The 21,712-nt window shown below is 45.1% G+C and overlaps 1 protein-coding gene across 2 annotated transcripts in view; it reads left to right on the top strand.

Moving 5' to 3' along the window:
- LOC144597435 (E3 ubiquitin-protein ligase MARCHF1-like) overlaps positions 1–21,712 on the top strand; it is a 393,741-nt gene that overhangs the window by 119,445 nt on the left and 252,584 nt on the right. The gene's annotated exons all lie outside the window — the stretch shown is intronic.

Genomic DNA, 21,712 nt, shown 5'->3' with positions numbered 1-21,712 from the left:
GTCTTCACTAAGGAAGATACAAACAATCTCCCAGATGTACTAGTGGGCAGAAGATCTAGGGCGACAGAGGAACTGAAGCAAATTCACATTAGTCAGGAAATGGTGTTGGGTAGACTGATGGGACTGAAGGCTGATAAATCCCCAGGGCCTGATGGTCTGCATCCCAGGGGACTCAAGGAGTTGGCTCTAGAAACCGTGGATGCATTGGTGATAATTTTCTAATGTTCTATACATTCTGGATCAGTGCCTGTGAATTGGTGGTTAGCTACTTTTTTAAGAAAGGAGGGAGAGAGAAAGCAGGGAATTATAGACCAGTTAGCCTGACATCGGTGGTGGGGAAGATGCTGGAGTCAATTATTAAAGATGTAATAGCAGCACATTTGGATAGCAGTAACAGGAGTGGTCCAAGTCAGCATGGATTTACGAAGGGGAAATCTTGCTTGACCAATCTTCTGGAATTTTTTGAGGATGTAACAAGTAAAATGGATAAGGGAGAGCCAGTGGATGTGGTGTATCTGGACTTTCAGAAAGCCTTTGATAAGGTCCCACACAGGAGATTAGTGGACAAAATTAGAGCATGTGGTATTAGGGATAGGGTATTGATATGCATAAAAAATTGGTTGGCAGACAGGAAACAAAGAGTAGGAATTAACGGCTCCCTTTCACAATGGCAGGTAGTGACTAGTGGGGTACCGCAAGGCTCGGTGCTGGGACGGCAGCTATTCACAATATATATTAATGATTTAGAATAGATGAAGGAATTAAAAGTAACATTGGCAAATTATCAGAATACACAAAGCTGTGTGGCAGTATGAACTGTGAAGTGGATGCTGTGAGGATGCAGGGTGACTTGGATAGGTTGGGTGAGTGGGCAGATGCATGGCAGATGCAATATAATGTGGATAAATGTGAGGTTATCCACTTTGGTGGCAAGAACAAGGAGGCAGATTATTATCTGAATGGTGTCAGATTAGGAAAAGGGAAAGTGCAATGAGACCTGGGTGTCCTTGTACATCAGTCACTGAAAGTAAGCATGCTGGTACAGCAGGCAGTGAAGAAAGCTAATGGCATGTTGGTCTTCATAATGAGAGGATTTGAGTACAGGAACAACGAGGTCCTTCTGCAGTTATACAGGGCCCTGGTGAGACCACACCTGGAGTATTGTGTGCAGTTTTGGTTTCCTAATTTGAGGAAGGACATTCTTGGTATTGAGGGAGTGCAGCATAGGTTCATGAGGTTAATTCCTGGGATAGCGGGACTGTCATATGATGAAAGAATGGAATGACTGGGTTTGTATGCACTGGAATTTGGAAGGATGAGAGGGGATGTTATCGAAACATATAAAATTATTAAGGGATTGGCCACGCTAGATGCTGGAAACATGTTCCCAATGTTGGGGGAGTCCAGAACCAGGTGCCACAGTTTAAGGATAAGGGGTAGGCCATTTAGAACTAAGATGAGGAAAAACCTTTTCACCCAGAGAGCTGTGAACCTGTGGAATTCTCTGCCTCAGAAGGCAGTGGAGGCTGACTCACTGGATGCATTCAAAAGAGAGTTAGATAGAGCTCCTAGGGCTAACGAAATCAAGGGGTATGGGGAGAAGGCAGGAATGGGGGTACTGATTGTGGATGATCAGCCATGATCACATTGAATGGCGGTGCTGGCTCGAAGGGCAGAATGGCCTCCTCCTGCACCTATTGTCTTTGCATCTGCATCTATCTATGTCCTCATATTCAACAGAAGTTAGAACAGGTTAGGATGTGAGGTTACAGTCTTACAAGAAGTTGCTATGGCTGCACTTGGGAGTATTTTGTTCAGTTTTGGTCACCCTTTAATGAGGGGTATAGATAGGATGTCATAGCTTCATACAGCATGGACAACCGGCCCAACATGCACATGCTAACCATGATGCCCCATCTAGTCCCATCTGCCCACATTAGCCCTATATCTCTCCAAACCTTCCCAATCTACAGTATGTACCTGTCCAAATGTATTTAAAATGTTATAATGGTACCTGCCTGAACTACCTCCTCTGGCAGCTTGTTCCATACATCTACCACCCTCTGTGTTAATATGTTGCCCCTCAGGTTCGTATTGCATCATTCCTCTCTCACTTTAAACTTATGTCCTCTGGTTCTTGATTCCCCTACTCTGGCTAAAAGATTCTGTGCATTTACCCTTATCTATCCCCCTCATGGTTTTAGAGACCTCAAGAACATCACTCCTTTGCCGGCCCAACCTCTCCCGATAACTCAGGCCCTCTAGTCCTGGCTACATCCTTGTAAACTTTCTCTGCAATCTTACCAGCCTACCAACATCCTCCCTATAATAGGGTGACCAAAACTGATCACAATACTCCCAATACGGCCTCACCAACATCTTGTACAAATGTAACATAACACCATAAGTTCTATACTCAATACCCTGATTGATGAAGGCCAATGTGCCAAAAGCCTTCTCGACCACCCTATCCTACTGTGAGGAGAATGAGCATGTTGCTAAACTCACGTCGAAGAGAGGAGAACTTCTTCAAAGTAGACATACCTTGAGGAGAATAGGAGCATGTTGCTAAACTCAGTCTGAAGAAGGGTTTCGACCCGAAAAGATCAGTCTGAAGAAGGGTCTCGACCCGAAACGTCACCCCATTCCTTCTCACCAGAGATGCTGCCTGACCCGCTGAGTTACTCCAGCATTTTGTGTCTACCTATCCCACTGTGATGCCACTTTCAGAGATCTATGTGCCTGTATTCCTAGATCCCTCTCCTCTACAACACTCCCCTGCCGTTCACTGAAATGCAGAGTACTTTTTTTCCCCTGGATGGGGGAATCAATAATTAGAGGACATCGGTTTAAGACGAGATGTTGACTGGCCTCTGCTTACCATTCTTATATCTGTCCTTTTTAGAAACAATCATGTCACTTTTGTGGTCTTTCTGTCCATGACACTCCTGTAGCCAAGGAGGATTAGAAAATGATTGTTTGAGCTGATGCCATTGCTACTCTTGTCTTTCTTTGAACTGTCCTGCATATTTACTTTTATCTGTTCCATTTACCACTTTCACTGAAGAGGTCTGTAATTAGGGATATTTTCTGACATTCCCACCAGTCTTTAAGCCACGTTTCACGTATAACTACAATATCGCACTCACACATGTCCATCTGCGCTCGCAGTACATTTCCCAGGTACATTGCACTGAAATATAAATAATTAAGGACTGCCAATCTTTCTTGTTTCCCTTTTCCAAAACTTTGTTGTCTCTGCCATTCAGACTCGCTAAAAAACCACTTACTAAATTCCTGACTTTGTCGACTAATTTGCCTCAAATCCCTTCTGAAACTGGCTGTCAGGTTCCTGTCCTCCTGCCAAGCTTGAGTAGACCATTTACAGCAGCCTTTACATTCTTTCCCTCAAGAATATTACCCCTGGCCCTTGAGATGTAACCCATCCAACTTGCACACCAGCGTTGGGCAAAAAGCTGCAGACCATCTAAATCTCTTCCTCCGGCAGCAATTTTTTAAAAGCATACATTTATTTATAACCTTCTATTTTAGTGGTTACCGGCAATGAAATCCTGCTTTTAAATCTCACCCTTATCTCTCTGTGTGTCATTCTTTTTGGAACATAGAACATATAGAAGTACAGCACAGGACCAGGCTCTTTGACCTCAATGTGCGTGCCAAACATTATTGCTAAGATAATAATAATAATAATAATAATAATATATTTAAATATAGCGCTTTTCATGAAACTCAAAGACGCTTTACAGAGCAAGCAAGACATAAAAACAAACAAACAAACAAAAGATTTGTCCAAACGGAGAAGCGGCGAACAAACAGCGCCAGCGTCCTCTCACGTCAGGGTCCGGCGTAAATGGTTGACAATAAACAATAAACAGTAAATGGTTGACAGTAGACAATAAAGAGCACAAGACACACAATTACAATTTAACACAAACAACCATCACAGTGATTGCTCCAGGCACACCCTCACTGTGATGGAAGGCAAAGAAAAGTCTTATCTCCTTCTCATTCTTCCCCCGCGGTCAGGCAGTCAAACTGCTGCCTCGAGGCGATCGAGGCTCCCGACTTTTGAAACCCCTGCCGGGCGATGGAAGGTCCCAAGAACTAATACCCTTTGGCCGCTGAGAACAATGACCCAACACCCACATGCAGTGGAAGCTTGGAAGCCCCAAAGATCCAATAGACAATAGACAATAGGTGCAGGAGTAGGCCATTCGGCCCTTTGAGCCAGTACCACCATTCACCGTGATCATGGCTGATCATCCACAATCAGTACCCCGTTCCTGCCTTCTCCCCATACCCCCCTTGACTCAGCTATCATTAAGAGCTCTATCTAACTCTCTCTTGAAAGCATCCAGAGAATTGGCCTCCACTGAATTCTGAGGCAGAGAGTTCCACAGATTTACAACTCTCTGCGTGAAAAAGTTTTTCCTCATCTCCGTTCTAAATGGCCTACCCCTTATTCTTAAACTGTGGTCCCTGGTTCTGCACTCACCCAACATTGGGAACATGTTTCCTGCCTCTCGCGTGTCCAATCCCTTAATAATTTATATGTTTCAAGACGAGGCGGGATCCGCTGGCGGCAACAGATGCAAGCAGTGGACAGTGTAGGAGAGGGATCCAGGTATTACCTCCAGCGCCTGCAAGGTGAGTTGCAGGATGTGTCCTCCGGTACACAGCTAGGGTTGCCAACTATCCCGTATTAGCCGGGATATCCCGTATTTTGGGCTAAATTGTTTTCTCCCATATGGGACCGCCCTTGTCCCGTATTAGGCCCAGGGGACGCTGTAGGCCCCGACACTGTAGGCCCCGCTCTGTAGGTCCTAACGGTTTAGGTCCCGATACTCTAGGTTTACGACATTTTAGCTCTGGACAGTCCATGTCTAGAGGCCCGGGCACCGCCTAACGGAGGTTGCTTAGCAACCCGCCTCCCGGCCCGGGCAGCCGCCATTGGTGGAGCGGGTGCACGTGGCCGCTGGGTGGGTGAGGTCACGTGGGGCACAGGGCGGTGACGTCACCTTGTCCCGTATTTGGGAGTGAGGAAGTTGGCAACCCTATACACAGTGGTGGTCAGCAGAGCATCGGGTCGTGGGCCTGCAGGCTTCCCGGATCGGGGGGGGGGCTCCAAGACTTCCAACGTGGACTAGACTTTGTTAGTGTTTTCTGTTTTATTTTAAATAATTTTTATAAAAATTTAAAACGCCGCCATAATTGTGGCATTTGTGGTTGTGCAAAAGAATGTCACTATGCTGTGCATACATGACAATACAGAACCATTGAACACCCCTTGAATGTTAGTAATGTTTTTGATATCAAAAAATTCACCAGCGTTCCAACTGAATGTTAATATTTTTTTTAATGCAGAAAAGCCAATATTTTGGAAATCACAAAACAAAAACATTTTATTTATGGAAAATGTTGTGTATGCACATTGGCAAATATTAGTCCAAGTGAATTTGAGTGCAGTGTGGAAGTTAGTGGTAAAGTTAATGAAGGAGTCAGCCCCGATGCAGTCATTGATGAAGTGGAGAAAGAGTTGGCGAATGGTGCCAGTGTATGTTTGGAAAGTTTCTCTCAGTTGTTATCCATTTTATCATCATATACATACAGCCGGAAACAGGCCTTTTCGGCCCTCCAAGTCCGTGCCGCCCAGTGATCCCCGTACATTAACACTATCCTACACCCACTAGGGACAATTTTTACTTTCACATTTACCCAGCCAATTAACCTACATACCTGTACGTCTTTGGAGTAGGGTTAACTCATCTTCCCATTTCCAATACCGACCTTTCTGTTCTATGTCTCTGCCATTGCCAGAGTGAGACCACACACAAACTGGAGAAACCACACCTCATACTCCGCTTAGGTAGTTTACAACCCAACAGAGTGAACATTGAATTCTCCAATTACAGGTAACTACTCATCCCTCCCCTTTCCTTGCTTCCCCTACATAAACCTTTCCCCTTCTCCCTCCCCCTACCCCTGTGCTCCACCTGGACTCGCATCTATTTCTCCCTCCCCCCTCTCCTTCCACCAGCTTCGCAATTCACAACTTTTCAATCTTTTTGTCTGACACCTTCTGACTTTTCGGGTCTGGCATTAGTCCAACCCTACCTATCAAAAAACCCTCCTCACCTGTGTCAACCTATTACCTGCCGAGCTTTGTCCTGCCCCTCCTCTCTTCCAGCTTTCTTTCCCAACCCCCCTCCTACAATTAGTCTAAAGAGGGGTCCCGACCCGAAACGTCACCTATCCATGTTTTCCGGAAATGCTGCCTGACCCGTTGAGTTACTCCAACACTTTGTGTCTTCTGTTGTATTTGTATATGGCTTCAATATACTCATGTATGGTATGATCTGACTGGATAGCAGGCAAAATAAAAACTTTCACTATATTTCTCAGTACGTGTGACAATAATAAACCACTGCCAATACCATCTTCATTAACAAGTTGTTTCTAAACGAAGAAACATATTGCATTTAGTACAACTGAAGAAAATCAGTGGAGCAAGTTCGGTGACAAATGGCTGACATATCCACAAAGTTTGATTTTTCTCCCATGGGTTTTGAAAGGACGAGGCTGGGACTTTGCAGATACCTTCATCGCGGTCTTCGGAAGCTCCCTTGATATGAGAATTCTACTTCTATTTCAAAATTTGGAAATGTCATTCAATTACTAATGGGGGAAAAAAAGCGACCGAGCAAATGAGTAATCATGGACTAATTCATCTGTTCAATGGCAGATACTGAAGTCAATCATCAGGAATTAATTGGCTGCTTTTGAACAACTGCAAATTGATGAAAAATGGCCAATGTAGATTTAAGATCACATCCGACTAATCAAATGGAGTATTTTTTAGATTATTTTACATGATAGATAGAGGCTATTTATGGATAGATATTTAGAGGATAGAAGATACATGGATATTTTCTATATGAATTTTTAGAAGGGATTTGGTTAAAAAATGTGTGCAGGAAAATAGATGCAAATATAAAAACCATTGGGTGGTTTGAGGGAGAGAAAGTAACTGCCAAGTTTATAAAGAAATAGCAAAGGTACAGATTCATAAAGAGTGCAAGGAAATAAAATCATGTACTGTTCCGTACTATATTTGAGAATTTGAGCAATGTTCTGCCCAGAAGGCCATGTCTCTTTAGTGTGATTTTCAGAACCTAAACAATGTCCTTTCGATGAGCTTCATTTGAGCATGGCAGTAATTCTCCATAAAAATATTTGCCAGGTTGTCTCAAAAAAACTTCCTCCTTCAGGATAGTCACAAAATGTTGGAGTAATTGGCAGCATCTCTGGAGGATTTGATTGGTATGGGTGCCAGGGGTTAAGGGGGGAAGTCAGGGGAGTGGGGTTGAGAGGGAAAGATAGATCAGCCATGATTGAATGGCGGAGTAGACTTGATGGCCGAATAGTCTAATTCTGTTCCGATCATTTATGAACTGATGAAAAGGAATAGTTGACGTTTCGCGACGAGACCCTTCCTCAGACCAAAGTTTGCAGCAATACTTGAGAGACAACTGATGCTGGTCTTTATGCTTCTGCCCATCAGCATATTTTGCTTCTGTGGCAATTGAACTGTCCAGTGACGGCCGTAGTCTGTCCATTGTAGCATCTCTTACAGTAGAGGGCTGCAGAGATAGTTAGCCTGCGGTTGTCTGACAATAAGCAGTTAGACCAGAGTGGCGTACTGTTATTTTCCTGATTGCTGTCAGGCTGAACTGCTCGGCAGTGTAATCATTATGGTGCCGCCCTGAATCTGATGATACCATTCAGCTCATCAGACGATCAGGTAACCAGAATTGAAATTCTGAATCACAGTTTTCAAATGTTATTTCTCAACAAGTCAGTTTCACTGCGGAATCGGTGATATGAAGAAAGAACCATGAAGCCACAATATTGCTACGTAGGTTTACTACTGAAAAGGGTACACATTAACTTTAATCTCTGACAGGAGGATGGAGAATGCAGAATTTCTGTTCATTTAATACACATCTTTCTTTTGCCTTTTTTTTTAAACCAAGGAATGCTATTGTGCTGTTTTATCTTTACATCTTCTATTCGATTGAACATATTTTTGGTATGCTAACACATGGCTGCCTTTTGTACCATCACCTATTACTTTCTCAGGACGGGAATCCAATTTTAAACTACCAGAGGCTTGTTCACCTTCCAAAATTGGAGCTAAAATGGAGCGTCATTCAATTTTGTGCATCTGCCAGCAGTGCGCTGGCAAATGCACAAAATTGAATGACGCTCCATTTTAGCATACAATATTCATGAAGGGGCATTAGACCCAATGACACATTCTCCATACTAGCAACTGTGGATTGTAATCATGTATTGTCCTTCCAATGGCTGGATAGCACGCAACAAAAGCTTTTCGTTATTCCTCGGTACACGTGACAATAACATAGAAACATAGAAAATAGGTGCAGGAGGAGGCCATTCGGCCCCTCGAGCCAGCACCGCCATTCATTGTGATCATGACTGATCATCCACAATCAGTAACCTGTGCCCAACTTCTCCCCATATCCCTTGATTCCACTAGCCCCCAGAGCTCTATCTAACTCTCTTTTAAATTCATCCAGTGATTTGGCCTCCACTGCCCTCTGTGGCAGAGAATTCCACAAATTCACAACTCTCTGAGTGAAAAAGTTCCTTCTCACCTCAGTTTTAAATGGCCTCCCCTTTATTCTAAGACTGTGGCTCATGGTTCTGGTCTCGCCTAACATTGGGAACATTTTTCCTGCATCTAGCTTGTCCAGTCCTTTTATAATTTTATATGTCTCTATAAGATCCCCTCTCATCCTTCTAGACTCCAGTGAATACAAGCCTAGTCTATTCAATCTTTCCTCATATGACAGTCCCTCCATCCCAGTGATCAAACTTGTGAACCTACGCTGCACTGCCTCAATTACAAGGATGTCCTTCCTCAAATTAGGAGACCAAAACTGTACCCAATGCTCCAGATGTGGTCTTACCAGGGCTGTATACAATTGCAGAAGAACCCCTTTACTCCTATACTGAAATCCTCTCGTTATGAAGGCCAACATGCCTTTAGCTTTCTTCACTGCCTGCTGTACCTTCACGCCAACTTTCAGTGACTGGTGTACAAGGACACCCAGGTCTCGCTGCACTTCCCCCTTACCGAACCTGACACCATTGAGATAATAATCTGCCTCCTTGTTTTTGCCGCCATAGTGGATAACCCCACATTTATCCATAATTATACTGCATCTGCCACGCATCAGCCCACTCACTCAACCTGTCCAGGTCACCCTGCAACCTCCGAACATCCTCTTCGCAGTTCACACTGCCACCCAGCTTTGTATCATTTGCAAACTTGCTAGTGTTACTTCTAATTCCTTCATCCAAATCATTAATATATATGATAAACAGTTGCGGCCCCAACACCGAGCCTTGCGGCACTCCACTCGCCACTGCCTGCCATTCTGAAAAGGACTCCTACTCTTTGCTCGTTTACTCGTTTACTCCTACTCTTTGCTTCCTGTCTGCCAACCAATTCTCTATCCATGTCAACACCCTACCCCCAATACCATGTGCTCTGATTAAACTAAACCAAACTAAACTAAATTAGCTAAGCAGTGGCTGCCGTGGCAGAGAAAGAAGATATCGGGAGAAGGGAGAAAGCATTCACATGCACATTCACACACACACCCAGTCAAGTGGACATACAAGTCCTGGTAAAAGCAATAGGTTTCATGGTCACGCAAGATACATCAGGATGAACTGCACACCTATTAAAAATAACCTCCAACAACCTCCCCCCTACACCTCCCGTTCTCCCCCTTTGCAACCCCCTCTCTCCTCTCTGCCCCTGATAGACTTACACGTCCACTCCTCCCACTCCACCTACATTCCATCCTCTGGCTTCACAATTCACAACTCTTCAATTCTTTTGTCTCGCGTCTTTTTCATCTCTGGCCCCCTTTGTCCAATTATCTGCCTATGCAAATCTACTCTTGACAGTGTTTACCTATTACCTAGTGCCATAATTTGTCCTGTCCCGCCTCTCTTCCAGTTTTCTTTCCTTCCCCTCCCCCCCCTCCCATCCCACACCATCCCATACTGTCCCACACCCCACACAATCAGTCAGAAAAAGGATCCTGACCCAAATTGTCACCCGTCCATGTTCTCCAGGGATGTCGCCTGACCCAGTGAGTTACCTCCAGCACTTTATGTCTTTTTGTTCTCACCTTCCTACACTGGCAGGGGGAGGGCCCTAACAGAAGATAGATTTTGCACAGAGTTTGAGTTCTTTCAGTGTAGTGCCACTCCTTCAGAAATGCTGAAAAATGATAGTTATCCAAAACAGTAGGGATTTATTCAAAGGTTTCAAAGGTATTTTATTGTCACGTGTACCAATTAAAGTAAAGCGATATGCGAATTACCATACAGCCATCCAAAAAAAAAAGCAACAAGACGCACAACCACATAAAAGTTAACATAAACATCCACCACAGCGGATTCCCCACATTCCTCACTGTGATGGAAGGCAATGAAGTCCATTCATCTTCCTCTTTATTCTCCAACGATCAGGGCAGTCGAACCATCCGCCGTCGGGGCGAACGAAACTCCTGCAGCCGGCGGTCGAAGCCTCCACGTCGGGGCGATCGAAGCTCCAATGTCGGGGCGATCGAAGCTCCCGCGTTGGGGCGGTCGAAGCTCCTGTGGCTTGGAGCTCCCGAAGTCAGTCTCTAACCAGAGACCGCGAGCTCCACGATGTTAAAGTCCGCAGGCCCCCGTGGTTGGAGCTCCGAGGCCGATCCCCGGCAAAGGGATCACAAGCTCCACGATGGTAAGTCAGCAGGCTCCCTGCGGTTGGAGCTCCAGAAGTCGCTCTCCAGCAAAGGCCGCCAACTCCTCGATGTTAGGCCGCAGTGCGGACAGAGATACGATGCAGGAAAAAAATCACATCTCCGTCGAGGTAAATTTAAAGAAAAGTTTCCCCCAACCCCCACTCCCCACATAAAACAAGCTAAAGAACACTAAAGACATATAGGTACATTTAACACATAGTATTAAAACAACAAAGAAGGAAAGGACAGACAGACTGTGGGCGAGGCAGCCATTGCTGGCACCACCGCCATTTACATGTTATAATCAGTATGGGGGCATGGGGGCATGGTTTCTATGCTGCTAGATGTTCCCAACTGTTCATTGGCCTGCATTAATGGATTGTAACTTGGAGAAGGTTACCACATATTTTTATTTATTTTTATTTCCCTGACTTTTTGATGTAATCTCTCTCTCTCTCTCTCTCTCTCTCTCTCTCTCTCTCTCTCTCTCTCTCTCTCTCTCTCTCTCTCTCTCTCTCTCTCTCTCTCTCTCTCTCTCTCTCTCTCTCTCTCTCTCTCTCTCTCTCTCTCTCTCTCTCTCTCTCTCTCTCTCTCTCTCTCTCTCTCTCTCTCTCTCTCTCTCTCTCTCTCTCTCTCTCTCTCTCTCTCTCTCTCTCTCTCTCTCTCTCTCAATTAGGAGGCCCTTTCTTTTATCACGTACACCCAAAGTTTGCCTCCCCTGCTTAGCTGTGAGACTGTGGTTGCTGAGGTTGTTCCTTGGTAGTCATAAGATCATAAATGATAGGAGCGGAATTAGGCCATTCAGCCCATCAAGTCCACTCCGCCATTCAATCATGGCTGATCTATCTCTCCCTCCTAACCCCCTTCTACCCATAACCCCTGACTCCCATACTAATCAAGAATCTATCTCTGCCTTAAATATGTCCACTGACTTTTTCCTCCACAGCCTTCTGTGGCAAAGAATTGCACAGATTCACCACCCTGGTAGTCTTCCTCCCGATCCTGTTGCTCCAGCTGCTCTCCAGGCTTGGTTTACATTCTGGGACTCCTTGTTCTCTTTCCACCAGCGTCATCTGCTGCCTTTGATTTGCAAAGTGGTGCAGCAGGCAAGCACGTGACAGACACATGCTTGATGGGTACCGTAAGGCCCTCACATGCCAATGAAGGGAATGAAAACTCTAAATTTCAGAACACTTATAGTGTTCTCACTACAATGCTGGTACTTTGCCTCATGTCCATAAATCAGCTTCTCCAGTTGATGGGAACCGGGGAAGTAAATGGTTGTCCAAGGATCTATTTCCTTGGAGAGTGGCGGGTCATAAGATCATAAGGCATAGGAGCAGAATTTGGCTATTTGGTCTCTTGAATCTGTTCCAGCATTCGATCACGGCTGCTCTATTTTTTCCTCTCAATCCCATTCTCCTGCCTTTTCCCCTTAGTCTTTGATGCCCTTATTGATCTAGAAACTATAAATCTCTGTTTTAAAGTTACCGGCTGACTTGTCCTCCACAGCCGTCTGTGGCAATGAATTCCACAGATTCACCACCCTCATGTTTAAGACATTCCTCCTCATCTTTATTCTAAAGGGGTTAAGAGACGTCATGTTGCCTCAGGAGACTGCAGGTGGACCCGAGATGTTCAGCAGTGATGGACTTCCTCTAGTTGAAAGTCACATGTGCTTCCCATGAGAATTAGGTCACAAGGTCATAAGTGATAGGAGTAGAATTAGGCCATTCGGCCCATCAAGTCTACTCCGCCATTCAATCATGGCTGATCTATCTCTCCCTCCTAATCCCATTCTCCTGCCTTCACCACAAAGCCTCTGACAACCGTACTAATCACATTTCTCATGGTCCATACCCAGTGACTCATTGAGAGATCCTGTTCATAAAAAGGTCTGGGTTATTAATGGGAACCCTTACTGGGAAATTAACGCAGGCTGCCTGCTCTTGCGGGAAGCCAGCAATGCTGGCAAATCCCAGTGTCACAGAGAGCAAAGTATGTTATATAATTTCTTTGCGAATGCTGTGTTTGACTGGCCTACCTGATACTTTGGAATCAGCAAGTAGGGGGATACTGGAGAGGTTTGCAGCAGTTAATTGGAAAGATGCTGTGGTTAGGAAGTTGAGAGTCATGGTGAGCATGAGCTACAGAGACAGTACAGTCAAGGCCAAAGAGCATGGATGGAGATCCTCCTGTGCTATTCCAGGCATTTCAATGATGCCAACCTCGGAGAGCATAGGACCAAGGAGTGAAGGGAGGATAAGGTGCCTCTGGGGACTATAGAGGTAGCCTCTTCACTGAGGGGACCAGAGGCAAAGATAAGTCCGAAGTTCCATCCTGCCCTGGATGTCCAGCTAATATCATAACGTTGCCTCAGCTCAAGGTGCTATCAGACAACCCCAATAAGTAACCCCGTAGAGGTCGGAAGGTATTTGAGCAGAAGGTGTCCAGTCTGCTCTACCGATATCGGCAGTGATTTGGAACATTCCCAACCAACTAACTAACTAACTTGATTCAAACAGATTAAAATCTAATTGTGATTTTTTTTTTGTCAAGGTGATGAATTGTTGGCACAAGTGAAGGCAAATAAATGACAGACCTAATGTGGGAACTAGAAATGCAGATTTCAGAAATACTTAATACTTAATGCTGGTCACACCGCATGGCCACGGGGAACATGTCAAAGGCCACTTGCTTCAGTTCGTTTGCAATTGTTGCTCATCGTAATAGCGCTCAGAGATCAGTCACTTTTAAATGAGTTTGCTGCTTGCACATGAACAATACAGCTTTAGGGATAAAAGTAAACCTGGTGAGCCAAACTTCTGTAAATGTCCTTTATATTTGTGATTGCCATTTTGAAAATGGCACCCCATCTCCCCTCAGTGGTTTTGTGCACTCATCCAATTATGTTTGTGTTAGATGGAGTTATCAGCACTTATGACAGGTTGTGACCCTCAGTGCATTTAAACACTTGGCACATCCCAAATAACATAGGCTGAGGTGATTCTGTATTCGCTGCCTTTTGCTACAAAGGTTTGCTGCCTGCTGGAATTGGTGGTCATACTTGACCAGTGGCTGTCAAGGGCGGCACGGTGGTGGCACAGCGGTAGAGTTGCTGCCTTACAGCGAATGCAGCGCCGGAGACTCAGGTTCGATCCTGACTACAGGCGCCGTCTGCACGGAGTTTGTACGTTCTCCCCGTGACCTGCGTGGGTTTTCTCCGAGATCTTCGGTTTCCTCCCACACTCCAAAGACGTACAGGTATGTAGGTTAATTGGCTGGGGGAAATGTAAAAATTGTCCCTAGTGTGTATGTAGGATAGTGTTAATGTGCGGGGATCGCTGGGCGGCGCGGACTCGATGGGCCGAAGGGCCTGTTTCCGCGCTGTATCTCTAAATCTAAATCTGAATCTAATGTATTCATCTGCTGTTTCTCAACACATCATGGCCCTGTTGTAATCCTTGATAACTATTTTGCTGTTCAATCTTCCACCATTTTTCGTGTTGTCTGCAAACTAACTATGTCACCAACATTCTCATCCAAATTGCTAATATAAATAGTTCTTCTAACTCCCACTGACTATTTGGGAGCCTTTCGTACAATCCCATCAAAATCCCAACCTTCTTATTTCTCAGTGCCATTCATGTAGTCTCACTGGATGAACCCTTCGAAACACCCTAAGTACCACTGTGATGTTCTCCCAAGTGAAAAACATAACTCCCCCTCTTCTCTTACCTCCATCTCTATCTCTCTATCTTCTCTTTATCTCTCCTTTTGCATGTGCAATGTGGGATATTGAATTGTCAGTCCTGTCCTTCCCTCAACCATGTTTCTGTAATTGCTATAATATCCCTATCCCCTGTACCTGTCCATGCCAGAGTTCATCTGCCTTCGCAGGCAGGCCTCTTACGTTGGAATACATGCAGCTTAATCCATCAGTCTACCTTCACTCCCTGCCATGCTCCTGCCTATCCAGTGTACTGAACTTGTTCTCTTTAACTTCTGTATTTACTTCAGCTTTCTCATCTGCCCTACTGCTGTTTTGGGACCTAAACCCCAGCCGGACTAGTTTAAATCCTCACTAATAGAACTTTCAAATCTCACCACCAAGACATTGATTCTCCTCCAGTTCAGGTGCAACTGATCCCTCTTGTACAGGTCACCTCTGTTCCAGAGGACACCCCATTAGTCCAAAATCCTGAACCCCTGCACAAACATCTCAGCCAAGCGTTTATAATGATGGCAATATAGTGGGCTCTGCTCAACATCTCCAGGAAAAATCAATTGGCAAACATTGTTCAGGAAAAAATATCAGGGAGCCTCACTCACATCAGATTACTGCAGGGTGAATACTGTGATATATCCATAAGCAGAAATTCTATCTCTAGGATGAGATGATATCAAAAGCAACCCATCTGGACTTTTAGGTTGAAATCTGCTCTCCGAGAAATAATAAGCATGGCTTGTTCAGACAGCTTCCAATTCCATAGGGTGACTGATTTCCCTCTGTGTCTGGAATATGGGTCTAAAGGGTCCCACAAGGACACTGCCGAATATTGCATCTTCCCCAAGGCGAACAGTCGTTATAACTATAATGCCTCCCTTCCTCAAAGTGTAGATGTTCTGTGTTCTATATAACTACCATGCTGCTGCAGTTACCTGGGGAGAAACTGTCCCTGAATCTGGAGGTATGCATTTTCACACTTCTATTCCTCTTGCCTGATGGGAGAGGGGAGAAGAGGGAGTGACCGGAGTGAGACTGGTCATTGATTATACCAGTGACCTTGCCGAGGCAGCGTGAGGTGCGGCTGGGGTCAATGGAAGGGAGGGTGGTTTGTGTGATGGTCTGGGTTATGTCCCCAACTCTCTGCAATTTCTTGCGGTCTTGGGTGGAGCTGTTCCCAAACCATGCTGTGATGCATTCTGAAAATGATTTCTACAGCACCATCTGTAAAAGTTGGCAAGGGTTGATGGGAACATGCCGAACTTCCTAAACCTTCTAAGGAAGTAGAGACATTAGTATGCTTTTTTGGCCATTGCTTTGATGAGGCTGGTTCAGGACGTACTGTTAGTGATATTTATTCTGAAGAACTCAAAGCTTCGACCATCTCTACTTCGCCACCATCAATATAGACCAGGGTAAGTGTATGGCTTTGCTTCCTGAAGTCAATCACAATCTCCTTTGACTTGCTGATATTGAGGGAGAGGTTGATGGCTTGGCACCAGGTTCTCAATCTCCTTCCTACACTCCGTTTCGTCATTATTTGATATCTGGCCCACAAGGGCCGAATGGCCTACTCCTGCACCTATTGTCTATTGTCTGTTGTTTATTGTCTATAATAGTTAAGGGCCCGTCCCACTTAGGCGATTTTAAGGCGACTGCCGGTGACTTGGCTGTCGCCGAACATTTGCCGGGGTGTCGTGGGCATGATCGTGAGGAGTCATCAATGAATCGTAGCGGATATCGGCGCATCGCGGAAAAAAATTCCAGATAGAAATTTCTTGGCGACAGCTGGCTTGTCAGGTATCGTAGCTTATTGCGGGCGCTGTCGCATGCTGTCCCCAGGTTTGCTAGGTTGTCGCAGATGCATTTAGAAGCACGTAATATTAAATTAAGAAAAGGCATTTGAAGATACCAGAAGATAGTTGTGTTTAACCAATTTATTTACCGTCAGGACATTTGACAGGTAGATTGGAGGCGACAGTTTGACGGTCAGGTAAGCGTGGGAATTTCGCGATGTTTCCGAAGACGGTGTAATCTATTAGCCAGGTGCAAGTTTCACAAAAAAAGTAACTTGTATCAACCTGACTCGTCGTGGTCATTGTCGTAGGGTAAAAGAACATTTTGGCGATCTGCTACGACTTTGACAGTCGCCGGAGGTCGCCTAAAAAGTTGCGTAACTGGAACAGCCTCTTAAATTGAGTTGGATTGGTATTTGGTTGCACAGTCATGAGTGTATAAGGAGTTTAGTAGAGGACTGAGAATGCATCTTTGTGCAGCACCAGGGTTGAAGGTTATCGTAAAGGATGATTTGTCACCTATCCTCAATGATTGTGGTCTGTTGGTCAGGAAGTTGGTCCGTGCACTTCCTGAGGACACATCCAGGGACTCCGACTGGGCCAGTTACTTTCCACAGGTTCACTCTCAGGAAGGCCATTCTAACTTCTACAACAGTGATCTTGGGAAAGGTACACTCGAGTCCAATGGGACGGGTGTCATCGTCCTGTTGGTCTTCTGCTCAAAGGGAGCATAGAATGCATTAAGATAGTTCCTCTGTCCATCTCTTCTCCTCCCCTTCCCAGTTCTCCCTCTATCTTCCTGTCTCCACCTATATCCTTCCTTTGTCCCGCCCCCCTGACAGCAGTCCGAAGAAGGGTCTTGACCCGAAACGTCGCCCATTCCTTCTCTCCTGGGATGCTGCCTGACCTGCTGAGTTACTCCAGCATTTTGTGAATAAATACCTTCGATTTGTACCAGCATCTGCAGTTATTTTCTTACAATAGAATGCATTAAGTTCGTCAGGGAGAGCCGCACTATTGCCCATGATGCTGCCTGACCGCTTAGCATTCAGGCCTTGTCACAGTCGATAGGTGCCCCTGAGTCAATAGACAATAGGTGCAGGAGGAGGCCATTCGGCCCTTCGAGCCAGCACCGCCATTCAATGATATCATGGCTGATCATCTCAATCAGTACCCCGTCCCTGCCTTCTCCCCATACCCCCTGACTCCACTATCCTTAAGAGCTCTATCTAGCTCTCTCTTGAATGCATTCAGAGAATTGGCCTCCACTGCCTTCTGAGGCAGAGAATTCCACAGATTCACAACTCTCTGACTGAAAAAGTTTTTCCTCATCTCAGTTCTAAATGGCCTACCCCTTATTCTTAAACTGTGGCCCCTTGATCTGGACTCCCCCAACATTGGGAACATGTTTCCTGCCTATAACGTGTCCAACCCCTTAATAATCTTATATGTTTCGATAAGATCTCCTCTCATCGTTCTAAAGTCATTATACTGGGACTCAAGCTTGACCCGGTATTGGCCCAGAGCATTACTGATGGCTTTGCGAAGATTGTAGTGAAGTTCCTTGTACCGCTCAGGATCATTTGACTTGTACGTGGCGGCCTTGGTCCTCATCTGGGAATGAATTTCATGTTTCATCCATGGTTTCCAGTTGGGGAACATTCGGATTGTCGTCTTCGTCACGCACTCCCCTACGCACTTGCTGATGAAGTCAGTCGAGGCAGTGACGTACTCATTCAGCTTGGCTCCGCGCATCTCCTTTAAACTTTCCCCTCTGACTGTAAAACTATGCCCTCTGACTGTAAAGCTATGCCCTCTGACTGTAAAGCTATGCCCTCTGGTCCCTGCCATTTCTATCCTGGTAGAAAGGTTCTGATTATCTACCCAATGTGTGCCTCCCATAATTTTATAAATTGTTGACAAATATTTGAGAGTTGTCATTGGATTGATATTGATTACTTTGGGTTTTTCCAAAAGAATGATGAAAAACTAATTCCTTGTGAGAAATGGAACTGGAGATATACTGCAGCAAATGTTCAAATGATTGATTACTTTTGGAGAGGGGGATAGTTGATCTTTTGGAGAGGTCATTTTTAATTAGTTGTGTGTTATGATCAGTCTTATTTTTGATCCTGTTCTTTCCTTCCAGTTACTGAATCAGTATCCATTGACTTGTACTATTAATCTGGAGAAAGGGATGGAAAGGGACCTAAACAAGGGTAATTTCAATTCAATTAGTTTAAAATTTATCAAAGGATGGGATAAAAAGTTAGTATCAGTAAGATAATCATGAAACTGTTGGAATGTCACAGATCAAAATCTGGTTCATTCATTTTATTTTGGGAAAGAAATCTTCTGGCCATTATGGGACTCCAGACCTACCAATGGTGTTGACCCTACGTGACCCTTATTAGCAGCCTCACGGGTCACTCAAATCAGGATTGATGTAGGTAAGGACAATAAACATCCATATGGCCCAAACTTCAATGCACAATAGATTTGAAAAATTGTTTATTTGTCATTATTGTCCAGGAATGTAAGCATCCCAGAACTTCAGGCAGATACAATTTTCAACTGAGATAAGCATTTTTTCAATTTTAAAGAATGAGATTGTGGAATGAAAATAAAACAACACGAAGAAAGCTGCCGAAGTGTTTGGGTAAGGATTCCAACCTGTGGACTCTGGTCATTAATGATCTGTTTACAAAATGAATAGTTAGATCCAAGGCAGGAAAAGAGTGGAGTGTGTCTGATTTTCTTTCACTTCGGGTCACGAGACAGCAATGTGTTGTTGGTTCGTTTGAATTGCTAACTGGAATGATTATTTCCAACCACTCCATCTCCAGGTCCCTCAGGTCGGCCGACTTGGGGCTACTCACTATCCCACGGTCTAGGCTTAAGCTCAGGGGTGACCGCGCTTTTGCGGTTGCAGCTCCTAGACTGTGGAACAGCATCCCTTTCCCCATCAGAACTGCCCCCTCCATCGACTCCTTTAAGTCCAGGTTCAAAAACTATTTCTACTCCCTAGCGTTTGAGGCCCTCTGAGGGGGCGCTGTGAATTGTTTATGTATGTGCTGTTATGTTTGTGTGCCATTGTATGTTCGTTTCTTAGTACCTGAACTGATGTACAGCACTTTGGTGAACGTGGGTTGTTTTTAAATGCGCTATACAAATAAAATTGACTTGACTTGTCTTTGCCCATTTCAAAAATGCACTTCCCTGATGCTGTATTGGCATGAAGATGGCTCCTGTCCATCACATGAAGCATACTTATTTCTTATCAGGCCATACCTTGTGAACTACCAGCAAAAAGATGGTTAAATCAAAACTGAGCACCAATGAGCAGAATATAGGTGATTGCAAGTCACTGGATACACTAACTCCAGGGACAGCCTGTTTTTGAGATAAGGTGTCAGGTAGTTTTTCCATGAGCACAAACCTTGAGGTGAAAATGCTGGTACACTGCCAGCACACTGATACATGAACTGCAATTTTGTGGGTGTTTAATGAAATTCCCTGTGAGAGGGAATTGACGTGGGAGTCTTCCATGGATTATAAAATGGAAAATTTTAACTTTTCATTTATTAATAATAATAATAATAATAATCATTTATTTTATATAGCGCCTTATCAGGTGCTCAAAGCGCTTTACATAAACAATCAAACATAAAAACAAACAGACAAACTATCCTAACGGAGAAGCGGCGAATAAACAACGCCAGCGTCCTCTCACGTCAGGGTCCGGCAGTAGACAACAAAAAGCACAGGACACACAGATACAATTTTTACACAATTTTTACACAATTTTTACACAAACAGCCATCACAGTGATTGCTCTAGGCAGACCCTCACTGTGATGGAAGGCAAAGTCTTATCTCCTCCTGATTTCTTCTGCCGTGGTGCCACGAGGTGATCGAGGCTCCCAACTTTTTGAAGCCCCCACCGGGCGATGGAAAGTCCCAGGGCCGAGCCGAGCAGGCCGATGAAGGTCCTGAGCCCCCACCGGGCGATGGAAAGTCCCAGGGCCGAGCCAAGCAGGCCGATGAAAGTCCTGAGCCCCCACCGGGCGATGGAAAGTCCCAGGGCCGAGCCAAGCAGGCCGATGAAGGTCCTGAGCCCCCACCGGGCGATGGAAAGTGTTGCGGCCGAGCCACGCAGGGCGATGAAGGGCCTGCGAGCGGGTCGATCATACCTCGCACTTCGGGGCGGTTGAAGCTGCTACGGCTGGAGCTCCCAAAAACCGGTCGCCAGCCAGGGACCTGCGAGCTCCCGATGTTGCGGTCTGCAGGGCCCACGGCCGAAGCCTCCGAGATGGTAAGTCCAGGCCCTGCGACCGGAGTCTTCAAGGTCGATCCCAGCTGGAGGCCGCCGACTCCACGATGTTAGGCCGTAGCGCGAACGGAGATACGACACAGTAAAGGTCGCATCTCCGTTGAGGAGGAGATTTGAAAAAAGGTTTCCCCCAACCCCCCCACCACCTATTTATTTATTAAATAGAATAGACACAATTACTGTCACAGGAAATCACGTTAAATTTTCAAAAACATCCATACTAGATGGGAAAAAGTGCTTGATATTGATTTATTATTATCACGTTTAAGATGTAAAGAAAAAATTTGTTTTGCACGCAGTCCCGGTAGATCAGACTATAAAAGGACACAAAGTGCTTGAGTAACTCAATGGGTCATGCAGCATCCCTGGAGAACATGCATAGGTGATATTTCAGGCCGTGACCCTTCTTCAGACTGTCGGAAGAAGGATCTTAGACAATAGACAATAGGTGCAGGAGGAGGCCATTTGGCCCTTCGAGCCAGCATCGCCATTCAATGTGATCATTGGTGATCATTCTCAATCAGTACCCCGTTCCTGCCTTCTCCCCATACCCCCTGACTCCGCTATCCTTAAGAGCTCTATCCAGCTCTCTCTTGAATGCATTCAGAGAATTGGCCTCCACTGCCCTCTGAGGCAGAGAATTCCACAGATTCACAACTCTCTGACTGAAAAAGTTTTTCCTCATCTCAGTTCTAAATGGCCTACCCCTTATTCTTAAACTGTGGCCCCTGGTTCTGGACTCCCCCCAACATTGGGAACATGTTTCCTGCCTCTAACGTGTCCAACCCCTTAATAATCTTCATACGTTTCGATAAGATCTCCTCTCATCCTTCTCATCTTGACCAGAAATATCACCTACTCATGTTCTCCAAGGATGCTGCCTGATCCACTGAATAACTCCAGAACTTTGTGTCCTTTCTTTTGTGTATTAACGATTATCTGTAGTTCCTTGTTTCTAGCTCATACCATACATGAGTACACCAAGTAGTTCCAAAGAGAAAATA

Source organism: Rhinoraja longicauda, chromosome 1, assembly GCF_053455715.1.
Source record: "Rhinoraja longicauda isolate Sanriku21f chromosome 1, sRhiLon1.1, whole genome shotgun sequence".
NCBI lineage: Eukaryota > Metazoa > Chordata > Chondrichthyes > Rajiformes > Arhynchobatidae > Rhinoraja > Rhinoraja longicauda.
The sequence above is the reverse complement of the archived record's forward strand: the minus strand, read 5'-3'. Positions and strand labels throughout refer to the sequence as shown.